At 43.8% G+C, this 21,752-nt stretch overlaps 1 long non-coding RNA gene across 1 annotated transcript in view; it reads right to left on the minus strand.

Annotated features, from left to right (window-relative positions):
* The window catches only part of LOC129069356 (uncharacterized), a 149,860-nt gene extending 139,341 nt beyond the window's left edge, over positions 1-10,519 (minus strand). The window contains exon 1 of the long non-coding RNA XR_008528993.1: positions 10,379-10,519. This is a non-coding gene — a long non-coding RNA (uncharacterized LOC129069356). The remainder of the gene's footprint in view (positions 1-10,378) is intronic.
* Between the last annotated feature and the right edge of the window lie 11,233 nt (positions 10,520-21,752).

Consider the following 21,752-nt stretch of genomic DNA (forward strand, 5'->3'; position numbering starts at 1 on the left):
GGATAATTTCTGATAACTCAATGTCCGATTCACTAGTCTCTCTTTGATTTTGTCTAATATTCTGTCTAATCGTAAGCGTTTAAGTTTTTAAATTTCAATTTTGTATTTTTATTTTTAGAATACCTACTTGGTCTTTTTCAAATCTTCCAAGCTACTTTTAATTGTTACCTATTCCCTGAAGATATTTACAAGATTACCTTATGTTCCATAAACATAAGAAACATTTATTTGTCTCTGATATTTAAATACATAAAGAATTTGTGAATCTGTCTCTTCCTCTTTTTTTTTTCTATTACTTGCCTCTGCTGGTTCTCTCATCCTGTTTTGTTTCCTCCTCTGCTCTGTTCTTTCTGACTATCCTGCTCACTTGCCCTGGAAAATTAGGAAGATGCCCTCCTCCAGAGAAGATTCATCTTTGACTCTGCCAGGTATTAGGGGAGGGGAGAACAGGGTGCAATAGCAACCTGGAAGTACCTAAAACCCAATTCATGCCTTGAGGTTCTCTAGATCAAAGTGTTATAAAACCATCCAGTGACCACAACTTACCTTTCTTTTTCCTCTCACTCTTCTCAGTACCTTAGCAACCTTCCCTTTGTCCCTTAGGGGTGAGGAGACATAGTTTTACTTCTGGTTCATCCTTACCCTTAGTAGTTCTAACTTTATACAGAAAGTCTTTTATGAGACTTTCCGACTTGGGCAAGCCATGAATTTTGACATCTAACCTCCTTGTCCTGCAAGGCTGCCAAAACCAAATCCCGTGTTTATTAGGGTCAACAAATGTTCCTTGAACAAAAGCAACTTAAGTGTTCTAGTGATCTGCACATCTCTCTAGTTTCCCCTTTATCATAGCTTTTTTTTTTTTTTCCTTCTCCCAGTTGTTTAGTGCATTTAAGGAAATTTAAAAATATATATTCAACATTTTGATATTTTTCAGTGAGAACTTCGGTCCAAATAACCTTGCCTCTCATTATCAGAAACAGAAGTCTACCATTTCCTTTCTTCATTACCAATGAATGAACTTGTTTTCCTTGCAGCTGTTTGCATGAGGTTCCTCTCGGCAGCGGAGGGGAGAATGGCCACGATGCACTTTCAGCTTTCATGACCCACAGGCGCCTCTCCTCCCAGCTGGCACAGAGACAGAACACTTCCTACAAATATGGCCACTTGCCTGTGAGTCTTTATACAACCCACTTCTTTTGCTTCTTTGAATCAAACTGCATCCAGTTGTTTCTTCCACCAGTTTTACATGCAGTTCCCACAATTTTCCCCCTAAATAAGTGGCTTTTCTATTACTTTTCTGAGATCGGCTGCTGCAGGGCTCTCTCGCCATCTCTGTGCTGCTCTCTCCATTTGTTCTGCATGGCGATCACATTTACTTGGGACAGTCTTTACATACATTTTGATGTCTGTGGATTAAATTTTTCTCTTAATTTTGCTGGAAATTGACTTTGCAAGGTTTTGGTGTTTGTTTTTTTTTCCTTCCTTGTTGCTTTTGAATGTTTTCCAGAAAGAGAATGGGAGATGCTAACTACTGCAGCAATGTTTGTGCATATGCTCAAGGGTTGGAATCATCCTGATTCCTCTCTCTCTTTTTTTTTAAATCCTCACCTGAGGAGATGTTTATTGATTTTAGAGGGGGGTGGGGAGAGAGGATGAGACAGAGAGAGAAATATCGATGTGAGAGAGAAACATTGATCAGTTGCCTCCTGTACAAGCCCCGACTTGGGATCAAATCCACAACCTCTTTTGATGCACGGGATGATGCTCCAACCAACTGATCCACCCGGCCAGGGCTTGATTCCTCTCTTTCTCTCACATCCAATATCAAATACATCATCAAATACTGTCAACACTACATTTAAAATATATTCAGAACTTGTCCACTTCCCACCAACTCCACCTCTGCCTTAGTCTAAGTAGCCACTGAATTTTATAAGGACTATTACATAGCCTCTGAGTTAATTGTCCTACATACACGTTAGCTGCCTTACAGTCTGTTTGCCATACAGCGTTTATATTTTTTTTACATAGAAGCCAGGTCATGTTACCTGCTCAAAATCTTCCAATGGTTTCCTATCTCACTAGAATAAAATCCAAGGTCTTTAACACAGCCATGATGTCCTACACGCTTCCCCTCTTCCATTACTCATTGCACTCCAACCACAATATCCTTCTTGCTATTCTCCAAACAGGTCAAGCATATTCCCACCTGAATAGTCCCATATTCAGGGCCTTTGTACTTGCGAAACCCTCTGAATGGAATGCCACACCCCTAGGTTTCTTCATGGCTCACTCCTCACTTCATTCACATCTTTACTCAACTATCATTTTATCAAGAGGCATTCCTTAAACAACCTCTCTAGCATAACATCACTACCCCATACATCCACTCTGTGTCTCCTTCCCTAGTTTATTTTTCTTCTTGGTGTTTATCACCACCTTCCATATTTATTTGTTTTTTGGTCTAGAGTCATCTGTTTTCCCCCACTAAAGTATAAGCTCTGCAAGAAAAGATCCTTTGTCTGTTTTTGTTCACTGATGTATCACAGTACCTAGCATTACAGTAAGCACACAGTAAGGTCACTGAATGAATGTTGTGACTATGTAGAACCCCAATTGCAGGAAGGAGAGTCCAGGTAGCTCCTCCCTCTCTGCTGCCACATGGTCTCTCACCTACCTGCTGTCCAGCTGCTCCATCATCACCATCCTCAGCCTGAGTCAACAGTCCTTCCCGCCCGAGACTCCTCAGCCCACTGATTTGGTGTCCAACTCCCAACTATCAGACTGTTCTGCCTCAGTCCAAGAACCCATCAAAAGTCCAAACAGCCATGGCTGGGGGCTACAAGGGGAAAATGTAGATGTGTCTGTTTACATGCCAAGTCGAGTCTCCAGGCTCTCTACAAAGAAAAAAATACTGGAGCACTTTAACTTAAATATAGAACAAGCCTTCCTAATACAGCTCTGACATTGACAGAGAGAATGTGCATAACTTCTATGAGGGTACTGTTAACTCAAATGCCTTCAGAGTCCTGGCAAGTCATATGAATGAATGAAGAGTGCAGAGAGGTAAAGACAGAGAAAGAGGGAGTTTCTCCTGTATGTGGAGAAGACAGCCACTCAGTAAGTACTGCCAAGCAAGAATGTGGGCCCAGTGCTGCACAGTCTTCTGATGGTTGAAGAGAAGCCAAGAAATTTGAAAATTTGGAAACTTCAGTGTAAAATCTCCAACTTTTAAAATGATGACAACCCACGGACAACAGGGTGGTGATTGCTGGGGGAGGGGAGTATAAGGGGACTAAATGGTAATGGAAAATATAATAAATATTACATATTTTAAAAATAATAAACTAAAATAAATTTTAAAAATTAAAAAATAAAATGATGACAATTCATACAATTTTAAAAAAACAAAACAAAACACTGCACAGATCAAATATAATACATCTGCTGACCAAATTTGGCTCAGGGCTACCAATTTGCAATTCTATTTTATACAGTCAGCTCAAAAATAGGACACAGGTAATTTATCACACTCAAAAGCAATGTTTCCCAGGGGATTCAATGTGAAGATTTCATTAGCTGGAGTAACCAGAACTCCCAATCCCCTTTCATAGCAGCTGCTCTACCAGTCCTAGTACAAACTCCCACCAACTTTTAACCATGTGAGACAAGGCTTAGTGGAAAGTACTTGGGCTTTGCAATCAAACAAGGGTACCTCCTAGCATTCCTTAATCTCCCTAAACCTCAGTTTCTTCATCTGCAAAATGGGAATACAGCAGGCTCTTGAATAACATTGCTTCATTCAATGTTGTTTTGTTATAACGTTGATGAGGGGAAGAAATCCATTCCCAGCCGGGGTCACTGTCTGTGTGTGGAGTTGGCACATTCTCCTCATGCCTGTGTGGGTTTTCTGCCACATCCTAAAGATGTGCACATGAGGTGAATTGGCACATCCACCTTGTCCCAATCTGAGTGAGCATGGGTGTAGGTGTGAGTGTACCCTGAGATGGAGGGATGTCCTCTCCAGGACAGGGCTCCACCTTGTGCTCTGAGATGCCAGCATAGACTCTGGTCACCCATGACCTTGACCTGGAATAAGCAGGTTGGAAAATTATCATCTTCCTTGTTTTTATTAATCTTCCTTAAGTGCATGTATAGCTCACATTTATTTCAGTGTTTAATATTAGAAGTGTTGAGGGTCTTCATTTAGAAGTCTGGTGATATTTTTGTGACCAGAAATATACTATACAAACTTAACCCTTGTTTATATCAATTCGCCTGTGTTAAAACTAGTTTCATTATGCATTTTTTCTCATAAAGTCACAGCTTCCAAGAACCTCCCAAAGTACTTACTGTACAAATTCCTACCTAGAAGGCTTCTAAGGAATAGAGTTAATGTAAATAAAGTGTCTGGTACATAACAGAGGCACAGAGTAGATAACTATTATTAATGGATGAGGAGCTGCCCTTCCCCATTGAAAGTCATGGTACCTGAAAATCTATGATTGTGATACAGGATGTTCATAGCAAGCTAATGCCGCCTAAAGCTTTTTGTGGAACAAGGAGAAGGTGAAAATACATTTAATAAATAAAATACAGGCCGGAAGTACAGTCATTCAGGGGCCCAGGGCTTCACACAAATGCAGCTGCTTGTGAGCTTAGTCCAGAATGTCTATGTTTGTAGAAACTAACACTAATTAAAATTCATAGATATCAGTTATCTGATTACCCAAGAACTCTCTCAACTTTTGAAGCCACTTCTTATATGCACATTACAACACAACACTGAGCCAAGACAATGCATCCCAATTCCCCAATGGCCTAAAAAAGTTAGTCCTGGAGCTCAAGGGACACATGTGGGAAAAGCAAGCCCCGTTCGCGAAGAGTAGACTGCAATGCCATCTCTGTCTGGGCTGGGCTGCCAGTGGCTGCAACAGGGCGGCCCTACCTCCACGAACAGAAGCAGAGGAGCAACTGCCGCAGAAGAGAATCCACAAGCACTGGAAATAATGCCTCTGTCCCCCGCCCCTCCCCTCCCCTGTGCTTTCCAGGGAGGACGCAATCCGTGAAGGCCCATCAGATGTGTGCCAGGGGGCCACACAGAACATGCGGCTTCCCACGACACAGCACATACCTGGAGGGTCTTGAAACAGGAAAGGGGTCATCCTAAAAGGAAACTCACAAACCACAGTCCCTCCTGGAACCGAGAGGACCCTGACCCACAGAACCCAGAAACACATTTCTACCAGCAGACAGCTCTAAGGAGGCTTCTCCACCTGTGAGGCTATAAAAAAGAAAGGAAAAGAAACTTGTCTCTGATCTCCCATACTTTCCCACCAAGAAGAAAGGCTGAGCCCCGATCCCAGATCTGCCTGGGCCTGTTCTTCTTTCTCAGGCCCTTGTGGCCACTGTGATCACACATGCCAATTACCTGTCTTCCTCCAGGGAGACCCAAGCACCAGAAAATCACATATCTCCTTCACTGCCAAGCCTCTCCTAGTTGGGAGGCAATCAGTAATTATTTAAGCTAATTTCTAGATTTAAAAAGAGGGGAAGGAGCCTAAGATGAGCAGGTACAGATCAAGGTCAGCCAGGAGTTGACAATCATTGAAGCTGGGCATTGGGCAAACAAAGGTTTGTTAAACTCTTCTTGATCGTTGTATATGTTTACATTTTTCCATAATAGAAAAGCTTTTAAAGAAGAATTGGGGAAGACACAGATACAACCTGAAAGTAAAACCAAGTGTTCTTCACTGTCCACTCTGTCTATGGACACAGAAGACTCTGGGAAGTGCTCGGATCAACAGCCTAGAAGGTTCATGCACTTCCAGAGCAGAAATTGTACCTTCTGAGCACGACACTCAGTGTCTCCAAAAAAATCACCTTTGAAAAATTCCCTAGAACTTTTCAAAACTATTCTGGCAGGACTGAACTTCCCTTCTTGGCCTATAAACCCTTCTGCCTCCACAAATTACCCTACAACCTCATCCCACTACGAGGACCTCTACTTCCTGTTCCAAACTACTGCATTGAGCAATCCAGTTATTGAAATAGCTCCTGGGTGGCAGCTGTGTTTGGCAGCCTGTTGGGTCTTCCTCCTGCGTGTCAGAAGTGAGGGTGCTCTTCACACTACCAAGGAGTCAAAAAATACTTTAGATTTATTTACTCTTTCTCTTCCCTTAAACTTCAGTTTGCTTCTAAAAACAAACTGTTTTATCATCTAAAGTGGAGTTTTCAGCCTCAACACTATTAACTTCGAGCTGAACAGTTCCTTGTTGTGGGAGCTGTCCTGTGCATTGTAGGACGTTCAGAACCATCCCTAGTCTCTACTCAACTAGATGCCAGTAGCATGTTTCCCACCCCAAGCTGTAAAAACCAACAATGTCTCCAAATACTGCCAAATGTTCCCTAGGAGGGGAAATTGCTCCAGTTTCAGAAGCACTGGCCTACAAGGTATTGGAAAATCAAGATCAATATTGTCCTGGCCAAAAAAAGAAAAAGAAAACAGTTTATTTCCATATATACTATTAGATAATGTATTTCTACTTATAAACTTATAAATATGAATATTAAGAAATGTTGCATCCTAAGCCAGAAACATATAAAATAACAAGAGAAAACTGAACTTACAACACTTGCAACTTTTTTACTGCCTTTGTGGGTAAATCTTGTTTCCTCCAAATGATCCTGTTTTCCTGTCAATGGGTTAATCATTTCAGCTCCGGCCCACTTTGCAGAGCCACACAATCTTCATTGGAAGGAAAGACTTCCAATGACTCTCCAAGCTCTCCCCATGAAGGGCGCTGGCCCTCCAGCGCTTACGTAACAGGTGTCACTGTGGAACAGAATCCCCCAAAAGAAGATTTCCCAACAAAATCAGAGAAAAAGCATCACCACGATGCCCTCCTGGTACAACTTCAAATAACACTGGATTTCCAGCATGACAAAGAATCTTAACACAGGCTAAAGGAGCCAGTGTAAGAGTTTGCAACACCCCAGGGGAAATACTGGTATATTTCTTCATTAGGCAAAGGGAGTTTCCTACTTTATTTAAATGGTTCACTCCCTTCTTGAGAAGAAACAAATTCTGTCTTCTGGCCTGCAGAGGCCTTATGTTAGCCACAGTCTATTCCCACCTCTGGGGGGTATACACACATAACTGACTCTCCTCCCACCCCATCAGGCCCTCAGCTCCACTGAGTAGTGCTCCCAACACCCCCCCCCCACCTCAGGGAGATGCTGACTTGTCCCTCGTCTCTAATGCTTGTGGACAGGGGTGCAGGGGAGTCTATCTTTTGGGCCCATTCCTTCCTCTGCAATCTCATGCCACCACCTGTCTCAGTCTGGATCACCTGAACCCTAGATTCTGGCCAAGGCCTCCAAACTGGTCTCCTTGGTTTACTGATTCCCTTCTAATCCAGGTTTCACATCGATGGTGATTTTTGAAGAGCACAAGCCTAAAGGGTTCAGAATCCTCTGCAGTTCCTCATTCCCAATTGCCAGGTACAATCCCAGCTTCTTTGGTGCACAGATCTGTGAAGCACACCAAACATTTGGTCCAGAAGGTGTCCCAGCAAGAGCAGGACGAGCGCTGAGCGGGACAGGTGCAACACACATGGGGGATTTATTTACTGGAAAGATGGTGGAGGGAGAAAAAAGAAGGAGGGTGCTGAAGCCAATGACGTTAAAGTTTCCTTCCAAGCTTGACTTTCCATGATTCTTGGAACTCCTGGGACTGCCATTCAGATCCTGCCATCATCTGACCCCGAGCCTTCTGCAAAATGATGCGAAACGGTCCCTCACAAATGTTTCTCGTGTAGTCCTGCACATGGTTACCCCACTGATACAGGATGACTTCTTCTGAGGTTGTCTTTTTTTTTTTTAATTACAAAAGGAACAATGCTGGTAGCAACAGAATAAAATAATACTGATGCATGTAAGATGGAATCTCTCAACTACTGCACTCCCAAAGTCACCACTGGCAGTATAAGGTGCATAGCTTACAGTCCTTCTCTATGACCCATGTGCAGGCTGCGTGTGCACACACCCTGCTCCTTTGACACTTGATCTTATCCTGTTCCTTAGGGAGGAGGACATTTAATTCTTATATGCACTGACTCATCTCTCCAGCTCCCCAGGAGGTAAATGCTAGTTGGTTAATCTGCTTCCATGGCTGTTATTCCACCAACCAGGAAAAGGAAAGTAGGGAGATCAGTTATCTCGCTCAAAATCACAGATTAGCTGGTGGCAGAGTTAAAACCAGAACAAAAGCTCCTAATCCAGTGTTTGTTATTATACTGTAAAGTGCTCTTCTCCTCACAGTGCAGAATGCAATGCTGTATAGGCAGCAGGTAGAAATAAAATACCTGTTGAAAGAATAATCCACAGAGGCAGGATAGCACAGTTGTTAAGGACTTGGGCTCAACTTGGGCTAGAGTGTGACTGTCATTTACTTAACTGGGACCCCTGGCTCAAGCAATTGGGCCTCAGTTTCATCATCTGAAACATGGAGTAATTATAACAACCTTCCTTAAAGGGTTGTTAGGAAAATTAGTATCTGTAAAACACCAAAAACAGTGTCTGGTCCATGTGCCAATAAAATCACCATCATAGCTCTACTATAAACTCCCAATACAATTAATTTTATCCTTCTTAAAGCTTAGGCTGGCAAACCAAACCAAATCTTGTTAGCTCTGAATCCTGTCCAAAAAGAAATCATATGGGGGAAAATCTCTTACAATATTAGTCCAAAAATATTTAAGTGACTTAGTGACTGAAATTGTTACTCCCAGGGAGGAATGACCTCATAATGACCTCATAGATCAAAAGCATTGTAACACCTACTGCACCAAAGAATAAAAATCCCTAACAGCCACTAGTAGTAATTATCTAAGTGAAGTGAGCTGCAAATCTGTTTGAGAATTGCTTTTACCATGATAATATTTCTAGTAAATTGCTGCTTCCATACTAAAAGTACTGGAGTTGCAGAACCGGCATACTAATAGAAAGATTATTATAGAAACACTATTAAAATGAATTAGATATTATTAAAGATCCAACACTACAACAGAGCCTGATTACAAAAGAGTTCAAGCTGTATTGCTTAATGGGCAGATAAAAGTGCTAATTAAGCTCACTCTTAGAGGATGTCCCTAGGCAGGTCTATAAACTGCACGTAGCAAGAGGTCTTAAGACTAAATGAGGAACCAGCAATACCTACCCAGTTGGATAGTCCTACCGGGACAACGGAGAAAGAACAGAAAGAGCCAAGATTTTCTGCACAGGAGGGGTAACCGGGTAAAGCATACAACTATCCAAAGTTATTTGAACCTCAGTCTTTTTCTTGACTGCTTCGCCAGAAACACTTTTAATTCCCCCTTTGCTCAAGTGAAGAAAACCAAAATAACCCACCATAGACTGGCGACCCTCAATAAACAGCATAAGCAGAGGCAAAGAAGACCTTGCCATGGCCAAAGCCTTCTCAGGCAACGGGAAGACGCTGAATAGCTCTCCCAGCAGCACCTTGGCCAGAAGCATCTCTCTCCGAAAACAGCCTAAAGCTTTCAGTGGTTCTTTAAAGAGTTGCGAGAGGCATTAGCCGTGCGTTTCAGAATCTATTTTGCTTTCTCACTTTGTTAATTAACTAATCAGGGATGGCAAAGCACCTCACAACTATAAAGTGTCAGGGAAATGCTAAGTAAATTCGCCTACCTGGTCTAAATGTCAATGCTAAATTAGGAAAGGAGGAAGAGCGTAGAGCGGGAGGCTGAGCCGTCCCCAGATTGCAGCAATCCAGGGGCCACGGCTCCCTAGCGGAGCCGCGGCAAGACCCGGTGTGCCCTGCAGCAGACTCCGGGCCCGGAGCAGGGCTCTCGGCAGGACTTCTGGAAAGGAAACCTGGACCAGGGCCACCCTGGGGCAAAGAGAACGCTACTCGCATAGGCGCATCCTCGCTGCTCAGCCTCCATCTCCCTGCATCTCTGGATGTCAACAAACCCAGACCACAAGTGAAACTTTCCCGGCCCCGCTGTCGCGCTAGGTCTCTGCCCTCTGCCTGGGAGCGCGTCGCGAGAACAGGTGTGGGGCCGAGGCTCGAAAGGGGACCCCCGCCCCCAGACCCAGTGATTGTGTAATCGGCGCGGGAGGGGTTGTGGGGAGCTTAGACCTTAACCACGCGGGGATGAGGAGACTTGGCCCCCAGACCCCGGAGACAGGCGTGGCGCCTGGAAGGGGGGATGGGAAGACTGTTGTCCCGCCCCCCGGAACCGCCCCCGGGCGGCCAGGGGAGCCTTGGGGCTGACACAGCCCGGAGGGGGCGCCCGCGCGACGGAACGATGCCGAGGAGGACGCGAGGTCTCGGCAGCGCGGTCAGCCTTACCTGCGCGCCGGGCCAGCGCGATGGGAGGCGGCTTGGGATGCCAGGGCGGCGGGCAGCGAGCAGCAGCGCTGGCAGCCACCCGGGCCACAGTAGGTAAAGAACCGTGGCGGCGGCGGCAGCGGTAGCGGCAGCGGCTAGCGCGGGACTGACAGCCCTAGGCTCCGCCTCCAGGCCCCGGGCCCCGCCCCCTCCGCGGCCGCGCGACTGGCCCCGCCTCCTCCGCCCACCGCCGGGGTCAAGCTGGGTCCACCGACCGGGAGGGCGGGGGCGCTCGCTTCCGATTGGCCCTGGAGACACACTCCCTACCTACTCCCCGCCCACTCTTTGGCAAAGGAGCAGCGCGTGCGCGGTTGCTGCGACTGGGAACGTAAGGAGCTGAGTGCAGGCGTACTTGGTGTCCGACCGCTAGTATCCATCATCGTTCTCTATCCTGGACGGCTGGGAGCCTGGAATGACCTGCGGAACCAGGTATCAGACTCAGGCTTCATGGTGAATTGTCCTTTTTCACCTATGAACGAATGTACCGGAGAAAACAAAACCGGAATGTACCAGGGTCTAACCAGAAGAGATCCCAAAATTATGAACTGCAACAGAAACCTCATGGACGCATCTGCAAAGGGTCTAAGGGTGCTTTATCCACGCATTGAATTCGCTCCGTTGTCAGCAAGTGTGATGTATGGGCAAAGAGTCTAGTGTTTGTGAAACGAAGTTAGAACGTTAGGGTGTTCCAACAGAGAAAGTGAGTGATTATGAAGAAAGTTGCCCTTCTCCAGCCCCTACCTCTTCTCCTCCGACCCTCTCTGTATTTCCCTCCCCTCCCTCTTCACTGGTTCCCACAGTACCATCAATTTGTAAACAAGATCAAATCTCTCCAAACTAAGACCCAGCAATTCCACTCCTGAGTATATACTCAAGGGACTTAGATACACATATCTACACCAAAACTTGTACACAAATGTTAATAGCATATTCATAATAGCCAAAACGTGGAAACAAATGAAATAGTAGTTATTTCATGAATGGATAAACAAATTATGGTTTAACTATACAAAGGAATATTGTTGGACAATAAAAATGAAGTACTGCTACATGCTATAGTATGGATGAACGCTGAAAATGAAATGAAAGAAGTCAGACACAAAAGATCACATAGTCTGTTAAGGCCAATTATGAAATGTCCAGAATAGGCAAGTCTATGGACAAAAAGTTAGGGATTGCCAGGGCTGGGGAAATGGAAAAATGGGGAGTGGCTGCTAATTAGTATGAGGTTTCTTGTAGGGGGAGGGGGTGATTAAAATATTCTGGAGTTAGGAGTGATCATTGAACAACTTTGTTAAATACTAAAAGCCACTGAATAAAATACTTTAAGAGTGAATTTTATGGTATGTGAATTATATCTTGACTTTTAAAAAATCAAATTACAAAAAAAAACCAAACAAACAAAAAAAACCCAAACCCATAACTCCCTTGATATTGAGAGTTAACTCCCTTCCAGCTACGATGCAGTTTCCCAGCCCTTCTCATCCAAGATTGTTACAAGGGCGGCCTACACATTTTTACCAGTACTTCCTCATCTCTCAATTACATATTTTAATTCTCTAGAATGTGGCTTCTACCCGCAACAGAGCTCAAATCTGCTCTCTCCTTGAATCCTGTGGCTTTCTATGACCCTGAACATTCCTCATTCTCCTCTCCATTTTTTTTTCTGTCTTTTCACCTTATTTTCTTTGGCAAGCCAGTTTTAAATATTGCTGTTTTCCATGGCCCCTTCCATGGAAAACAAGCTTCAAATTCTAAATGCCACCTGATATGCCATATGTTTCTCAAACTCACTGTGTCCTAAGCAATTTGTCATCTCCCCTCTCCTTCCTCTACCTTCTCTCCAGTAGTGATATCTATTACTGAATGATAGGACCTGGAAGTCACCCTTGACTCTTCCCCCTTTCTTCTAGTTTCAACCACCAATTTTTATCCTGTAAATATTCTTAAGTCCCAGTTCTTTTCTAATTCTGACACAGCCATATTCCACACCTCCATCATCTTTTGCCTTTTAATTCCTTCATCTTTTGTCCTCTTCAAATCTAGCTTCCAACCAGCTGGTGAAGTGGACATACATTGCTTTAGGTGACGTGGCTGGCATTCCTCTTTCTTATGGTAGCACCACCCTGATTTTGCTTTCAGAATCTACCCTCATGAGATCTAGGCTTGATGAGACTGCCACTCAAGACGCTGACTTTACCTGGCCCAGGCTGGGTGTGCCCTCAAGCTGGGGCAATACAACATCTTTCATCTGGAATTTGAATCCTGGACAGAACAACATAAAAACTGCAGGTGGTTGGACCTGATTCCTACAGACCAAGGAGACTGCTGATCAATTCCTACTATTTCTGCCCTAGCAGCTCCTTTCAGAGCTTGGGTTCTGCTTCTTTTCCTTCAGTTTTCTGATCAACCATGTATCTTTCCAACGTATTCCTTCCTTTTTTTTTTTGGAAGTTAACCAGAGTTACCTAAAACCATAGAACCTAACTGATACAGAAATATGTCTAAGGCACAAATCCTGTCTTTCCATACTTAAAACTGTTTAGAGACTTCCTCTTGCCCATAAGATATACTACACGCTCCATGACCCAGACCCAGCCTGCCTCTCCTGCACTTTCTCTCCCCATCCCCTGACCTTACACTCTGAATTATTTGGATTTTCATGGAAACTCACTGTAAGATGTTATGCCTCAGTGTTCATGAGCCCCTTGTGTAGAATAGCCTTCCCTGTTTTTTCCCAGCTAACTTAACCATCCTTCAAGAAATTCTCCTCCTTCTGAAAGCCTTCCCTGGCTCTTCTCTGCTCCCAACATTCTGCCTTCCTCTGTGTTCTCAAAGCACTCTATTATTACACTTAATGCCATAGTATTTTGCTTATTTAATTATCTACCTGTCCACAAAACTTGTATGTAGTTTCTCGAGAACTATAACCTTCTTTTCCATATCTTTAGTGCTTAGCACACTGCCTGGCAGGTGCTCAGAACCCTTCCTTTCTTCTTCTTTGCCTCTGTAATTCTTAAATAAGAGAAAGGGATCTCATTAAGAGACATTAACAAGCATTTTCCCCAGAGATAGGAAAAACAAAAATTTATGCCTCAGGTATCTCATACAGTTTGTCTAAAAACTGTATTCCAGTTTCAAAAAAAATGTCCCAGAAGACTGGCTGCTAAAACCTCAGTAAAACTAAAGGGCATTTATAAATAATATAACTCTCATCTCTAAAATTACTCAATTTCTCCTGAAAGCCCTCATGGTTTCATGAGATGCAAAATTATGTAACTCAGACAATTGTATTCATTATGACTAAATGGCAAGGCATGTTTTGGGTTTTTCCTCCCTAGAATATGCCTGGAAATTTTATGTTATTTCAAGATATTAAAATTTTGTTTTGGAGTTAAGGATTGTTATATATTTTTATTAATTTATAATTGACATATAATATTAGTTGGAAGTGTACAACATACTAATTAGACATTTACATACTTTATGAAACGATTGCCCCAATAAGTCCAATACCCATCTGACACTATACATAGCTATTACAATATTATTGACAATATTCTCTATGCTGTACTTTTTATCCTGGTGACTGTTTTTTATAACTGGCAATTTGTACTTAATACCTCTCACAAGGTATGTTTTTGTACTTATTTATAATCATAGCTGAAGAATAAACAAAACATAAGCCAATCCATTGTTCCATTTTGATGTCTTATACATATAGGGTGGGCAAAAGTAGGTTTACAGTTGTGATTAATGAAACAGTTTATTCTTAGATTATTAATTATTATATTATTTTCCATATGAACTATAAACCTACTTTTGCCCACCCCCATATATTACCTTAAATGGGACTATATAACCATCCATTAGATAGCTATTCAAATGCTGAGTGAGGAGAGCTGGGTTTCAGTCCCAACTTGATTATACCCAGCTGCTTGACCTTGCGTAAGTCACTGCCCTTGGACACTTGCAGTCAGCCTCCCCAGTATCCATCCCTCCATTGTCCCACCATCAGAACCCCAATACTTCTTTGGAAAACTACTTTTTCTCCATTCTAACCCATGTGGTCTTGTATAACCTGACCCCAAATTCCAGGAGCTAAGCCTGATGGGCTTACAGCAATCAATCTATCCAATTTTTTGGTTACAGAAATTAGTTCAAAGGCAGACATGAAACCCAATCAAGGTGATGAGATTTAAGAAGACATTTACAAGGGCTTCTTACAAAAAGAGGATTCCTCTCCCCACCATACGTCCTATCAATGATGTAAGGCCTAGAATTAATGCAGCCACATACGACCACCAGGATAGAGACTAAGTTGCTAGGCAGTGGATGAATCCTAAGGAAAAGAAAGTGGAAAATAAACAGAATCTTATTTACACTATTGAGAAGTGAGCAGCTAGATCAAGCCACACCTGAAGCTGTCACCTACTATTTTGCAGTTATAAGAGCCAATAAATTTTCTTTATTGTTAGAGTTTAGTTTATTGTCTGTAGAATATATACTCCTAACAATAATACTTAACAATCTCTGGGCCTCCACTTTCTCACAAATAAAATAAAGGTAACATGAATAATTTCTAAGAATTCTGACAGCTCTTACATCCTGTGAGTCTCTGAAGAGTAAACATACTCATAAAAATGTAAGTGCACTATCATTTACTAGTAAGCACTAGGAAAATAAGACTCTCTATCCCAACAAAAGATAGCTAAGACTGGCAGTGCAAGCAGAAATCCTTAATCTTTGGCCTATACAAGGACCTCCACCCTCTCCCCTGTACTTCAGCCACCTGTTTGTACACTCTGAGTGTGGGGGAGGGGTGCGTGAAAGGAGGCATGTAAGATGGCCCTGCTTTAGGCCTTAGATTCTTGTTGCCCATGGCCTTAGACACCTCATTCAGATTTTGACCTCTTCTCCCCAAACTCTTTGACCTAAGCATTCCTCTGTGCCTTCTGTCTCTCGCCAGTCTGACCTATAAATCATATATTTAAGTTGCCAGCACCCCCTCATGTCTGCGCTCCCAGCACTGACCACCTGCGATCAGCTGGAAGTGATGACACATTAGCCAGCAACTCCAGAGCACAGATTTTTTTTTTTTTTTATCTGTAGCAGCAGGGCCTAGAGGAAGGAGACAGAGATGCTTATTTAGTGGGGACTCACTTAATAAAAGAGATTAAGCACCTTAGAAGCCTGAAGGGTTGAGCAAATTGTTTGATACACTGTACTAGCAATTATGTGTGAAAGGTTTCGTATGCAGGGATGTGTAGCCCATTTAAAATAATGCATTTGGACATGCAATTGTAATCAACATCCTAATTTGAAAAAGCATTGACTGGGTCTCCCTGCCACATATTACACTGGGACCCTGGGGCCATACCTGAAGGCACTGGGACCCGCAGGAAGAGGCAATATGGAAAGAATCTGGACTGCTTTCCTGGAAATAGAAATTAAGAACATGCTGCTCGTTAAATTTGCTCTTGGTTCTGGCTTTGCGAGATTCATGCAAGAAGGCAGATCTTCAGCAGTGTTTTGATTAATTCACTTAATATTTTATGGTCAGATAATTTTTGCATACAGAAATAACTAAGACAATGTTCCTATTTTTCAGGAGTTCGGGAGATGGAGGAGGAAACGGACCTAGACCTGTCAGATTACAGCAGGAAATAGAGCTTGCTTCACATGGCTCAAGTGAAGAGACTTCAATGAAAGGACTACTTGCAGAAATGTGGGTAGGAGTGGTGAGGCACCACAGCAGAAAACCATTACCACCCCTAAGAATGAAGAGACAAGCAGAGGACACAGGAGAGTGGGAACTGAGGGGAGGGGCTGCCTGGCCACAGGTACAGTCAGGCAGCGATTCTGCCAGAAGAATGGCTTCAGAGCAGAGGGCTGGGGAAAAAGCACCTTGACCTCTATACTGCCTCCCAGCCCTCCTCCAGCCTCCTGCAAATGCCTGTCACTGGCTTACCTGAACAGAAAACCTATGAGCAGCGAAGTCCAGATAATGCCTTCGACAGGGAACAGCCTCGCTGGGAAACAGTGGAGAATGGATGTAGCAGAATAAACAAAGAATAATCAATTCACTCCACCCCATTTGCCATCCAGCTTCCATTTTTGCACTTCATTTGAATGATGAAAATCTCATCCCAAACACAAGGAGACCCAAATGCCATTAGCTACCATTATTATTGCTGGTGATGTCATTTCAAGCGTCATCGCACCAGGAATCTAAATTTTGAGGTTAGCTACCACAAATACTCTTCATATAAAGTAGTAGGGGAAAGGGAGCGGGAAATAAGGAATCAATTAGCATAACATAAACTTGGCTGCTGTAATTTCCCCTTCCGTATCCTGTCATGAGGCCAGAGCTGACTGATTCTTCTTTCATTATCCCTTCTGTGTTCACCTTACCTGCTACCAGCCCCTAAGCTGGGGGGGTGAGGGACACAAACCTTCATCTCAAAATAACTGAGCCCCTACAAGCCCTCTCTATTTCAGTTGCCAGCTTCCACTGAACTTTATTATTGAAATAGAAGTCCTACGAAGTGGCCCCGTGAGTCCTCAGAAGTGACCCCTTGAGCTCAGAACATAGTTTTCTCAGCCCTATTGCATAGCAGCAACCCAATTTCCCTTTGATAGTCAGGGAAATGATCCCCTTCTCTTACTGTTGATTCAATGGCATCAGGAGTCCCATAGTGGCCAGGGAAAAGCTCAGCTTCCAGTCATCAGCACCATGGCTCTGTTCCTCGGTAGGAACATTGCTCTTAGGAATCAGCACCCAAACCCATCAAGCCCAAGATCATGGAGATAGAAACAAAAGTTCCATTAAGTGGAATGTTAGTTGTAATAGAAGGGTCACTTCTAACACTTCTCTTGGGTTCCTAGGCCATGTGTTCTCACTATGGAGATAACACGAGACATTGACCACTGGTTTAAAGCATAGACTACATCCCGCGGGTGAGCTCAAAGCCTTGCATGGCGTCATATCCCAGCCTGCCCACTGAACCTTCACTGTAGATACCGAGAAGCCCTGTGTTAAGGTGACAGAGATGCTGTCACTCTTTATCCCTAGGGGATGATATAAAGCAGAGCTACCCACAGCTTTTGGAATTATTATGTATGAGAGAAATGCATGCTTATATTTCTTAATTCTCTTTTGGGGTCTCCTTGTGACATCACTTCAACATGAACTGAGATAGCAATCTTGGCTGCTAGTACAGCCCTAACTTGTGCTCTTTTTCTCTGAGTTGCTGGGAGGGGGTTGGGATGAAGAGGGAGAGAGTAGAGAGCCTCTGGCACTGTGCCCTGGGCTCAAATACACGCATGTGCTGCACATTCCCCACCAGGCAACCCTGCGCCTTGGAAAGCCACCCTGTGCTTCAATTCCAGGCACTGCTCTTGCTCAGGTGCCCTCCCTCGATGGTGGAGAGGAGAGTGGAGGAACGAAGAGACACTAGGAGGCCAGTAGGTCTGCTTGAACCTGCTTTGAATAGCTCCCTGCCCCATCCAGTCCATCTCAGCCCTGATATACCTGCCAACCCCAGGCAGCACTAACGTTCTGTGCTGTGCCTTCCCCTTGAAGAGATGAAGAGGTAAGCAGTGATCTGCCCAGGGAGAGAGAAAGAATCGAACTCAACTAAAAAGCTTTTCCTCAGGCTGCCCACCATCTCCTCTGCAGCCCTCTACTGATATGTATTGTTGTTAATCACATGGAGACCCCAAATATATTGTCACCCCAAGGCTTCTCACCAACTTTCAGATGGTTCTCAGAACCATCGACCTCCCTCCCTCTCTTTTGGCTTTGTCAGGGAAGTGCCAAGTGAGCAGTGCTTGTTCCTTGTCCTGTGCTAAGATGAGGTTTCAGAGGTAGGGATGATGCAGTGCATAGAGAACCTGTAGCAGGAGGAGACAAAGGATAAATAATAGGCAGGTGGGTACATAGTGTATGACTCCACTTATAGGCAGTTTCCAGAATAGGCCAGTTCAGAGTGACAGAATGCAGACTAATGGTTTCCAGGGGCTCAGGGAGGCGGACTGGGGAGTGACTGCTTAATGGGTATGGACTTTACTTTTAGGGTGTTGAGAATGTTCTGGAGCTAGATAGTGGTGATGATTGCACATCACTGTAAGTGTACTAAATGTCACTGAATGTAGACTAAGAATAGCTACAATGGGCTAAAATGGTGAATTGTATGTTATATGACCTTTATCCCAATTAAAAAAAAAGGCAGTCAGATTTTATTCTAATTGGAGAGAGAAGGCACTCATGGGTTCCAGGGTGAACCTGGCAGTAACTGAAGCGAACGGCGCCGTAAGAGAATCATTTGACCTTGGAGCCCTTCTTTGAGCACCTCTTCCCCCCAGCACGGGGAAGTAAAGGGGATGAAGGCAAGCAGGGGAGGGCACAGGCCAAGGAGAGGGTGCTGATGCAGAAAGGGGAGAAGGCAGGCACCTGGGCAATACGCCTTTCCTAGATTTTCCTGATGTCATGGATTTTCTGTTATTTGTGTTCATTTGTTTTCAATTACTCTGCAATCTATCACCTTCCGGGAAGAGGGGGAGACCCCTCTTTGTAAAACTTGGTTATAGGAAGGGCCCTTCTTCGCAATCCACTATCTGAGGAGGCCAGAGACTTTCTCGCCGTACCCTGTGCCCCCATCTGCCAACCACACTGGATCTCAGACACCTGACCAGCTCAGCTAATGGGGTACTCCCTCTGGGACATTGAATTATGGGAAGTGATACAAAGACACAGAAGCAGATGAAAGACTGCTTGTGACAATGAAGCCTGAGGATGAGAGTCCACTGGCAGCAGCAGTGAGCAGAGTGTGGGGCTTTGGCATTGAGTGTCCAGGAGCAGCTGCGTCTGCAGCATCTTCACCACACTGACCCTGAGGGGTGAGCCTGGCTGTGTTGCCGCTGCCTAGCCTCTTGTTCTGATTTTCTTCCCTACCGGGTTTTCCAGTCTCCCTTCAATTCTCAAACTAGCCTTCCAATAAATTCCTTGATTGCTCAAGTTAGCCAGAGCTTGATCCTGTTACTTGAAACTAGGAGCCCTAAAACCAGAAACATGGTACAGTCCAACAAGATGCCCACAGCTCCTTGTAAAATTGAAGTACTGTCTTCACCTTCATTCTCATGTGTGTGTGTGTGTATGTGTATTTCACTTTAAACATTACAGATGTGGAAACAAAATGCATTTCCATGTGCTGAGTTATTGTAACTATGGTGACGGGAAGAAAAAGCTCTGCTCTGGCAGCAAGGAGACCAGGCCACACTTAGCTGTGCAACCTTGGGCGAGTCGGTTTCTTCTCCGTTCAGGCTGAGATGAACCGTGAGCCCTTTTCCAGAACTTAGGATTCTGTGATTCGGGAAATGCCACAGAAATATTTTTATGTTAGTACCGTTCCTTGGAAAAGACGCTGCTCTCTCTCACAAAGGGGATCCCTCTGATTCAGCGTCATACAACTAAGACAACTCCAGTTGTTAGTCTACATTTCATCTATTCGATAATGCAAATTCTTGTAGACAAGCAACAAAAGTTAACACCAGCCTCAGCTCCCCGTGGGGTAGCCATCTGCACTAACACTAATGAGGGCTCACACTCGGATAGCACTTATTACACGCCAAATACTGTTCTAGGAGTTCTACATATATTAGCTCATTTAATCTTTACAACAACCCCATGAAGCAAGGACTATTTTTACCCCTATTTTACAAATGAAGAAACAGAGGCAAAGAGAGGTTAGGTAATTTGCCCAAGGTCACATAGCTACTAGGTGCCAGAACCAATATTCAAACTCAAACTATCTGGCTCCAGAATCCAACTGCCTTGTGCATGTGTTTGTGTGTTGTGTATGTGTGTGTTAAAATTTACAAAACATAAAATTCACTATATTAAAGTATACAGTTCAGTGGTATTTAGTACACTCACAGAATCCATGCTTTTAATGATATACTATATTGCCAAAACTATATGTATATATGTCATTAAATAAATAAACCCAACTTAACCATCAGTTTCACAGACTGAGAGCTGGGGAGATGGAGTGGTCATTTCTTTCATCCACTCTCCTGTATTGGAAGGTAACAATGTAATTTCCTTACAAAGACTGAAGAGCACGGCGTGATCCATTGCACTGGATAGCTTCTAGTTCTAGTCCACACTGCACCTCCACAAAGGCTGCATCTAATCTTAATCCTACAAAGATGCATGTCCGCCACATTTTAACACTTCAGTGGAGGACCTAGCAAGGGAATCCCACTTTTCCTCTGCAGTCCGATCCCACAGTTTAATGACATCTCATCTCTAGAGAGCCCTGATCTTCATCCTCATTCACACTTGAAAGCTTTCAACTTTGGGGACAGAGGGAAAGGTGTAGGAAAAATATTGTCAACATTTCTTCTGTGATGAACATTCATGTTAAATGCCTGGAATACCAAGGCCTGACTCTATGGGGCCTTGGGCAAATTATTGCTACTTCTGAGTAGTATCCCTGTAGTATTTATTCACTCAGCAACAATTGGTGGCCCCCATTGTGTGGCAGCTGCGAGCTGAGCCCTGGAAGCCGGGAAAACTGGAGGAGTAGCTGGATGGGTGGGTCAGTGGTTCTCAGCCTTTTTGGCCAGGAAGTCACTTAATGAAGCTTTTCTTTTTTTTTAATTAAATATTTTATTGTTGTTCTATTACAGTTGTCCCAATTTTTCCCCCTTTGCTCTTCTCTGCCCAGTCCACTCCTCCTGCTCCCATAGTCCATCCCCACCCTGTTGCCCATGTCCATAGATCATTCATACATGTTTCTTGACTAGATCCTCCCCATTCTTTCCACCTTTATTCCCTTCTGCCTTCCCCTCTGGTTGCTCTCCATCTGTTCATGGTTTCCATGCCTCTGCTTCTCTTTTGTTCATTTGTTTGGTTTGTTCATTAGGTTCCTCCTATAGGTGAGATCATATGGTATTTGTCTTTCACCTCCTGGATTATTTCATTTGGCATAATATTCTCCAGTACCGTCTGTGTTGTTGTGAAAGGTAGGAGTTCCTTCTTTCTTTTTGTTGCATAGTATTCCATTGTGTAAATGTACCACAGTTTTTTGACCCACTCATTTACTAATGGGCACTTAGGTTATTTCCAGCACTTGGCTATTGTAAATAACACTGCTATGAACATAGGTGTTCATGGGTTCTTTTGAATCAGTGTTTCAGGATTCTTAGGGTATAATCCCAGCAGTGGAATCACTGGGTCAAAAGACAGTTCCATTTTCAGTTGTTTAGGAAATTCCATACTGTTTTCCATAGTGGCTACACTAGTCTACATTCCCACCAAAAGTGCACT

Source organism: Pteronotus mesoamericanus, unplaced genomic scaffold, assembly GCF_021234165.1.
Source record: "Pteronotus mesoamericanus isolate MK-2021 breed Mesoamerican mustached bat unplaced genomic scaffold, CSHL_Meso_final contig_221, whole genome shotgun sequence".
NCBI lineage: Eukaryota > Metazoa > Chordata > Mammalia > Chiroptera > Mormoopidae > Pteronotus > Pteronotus mesoamericanus.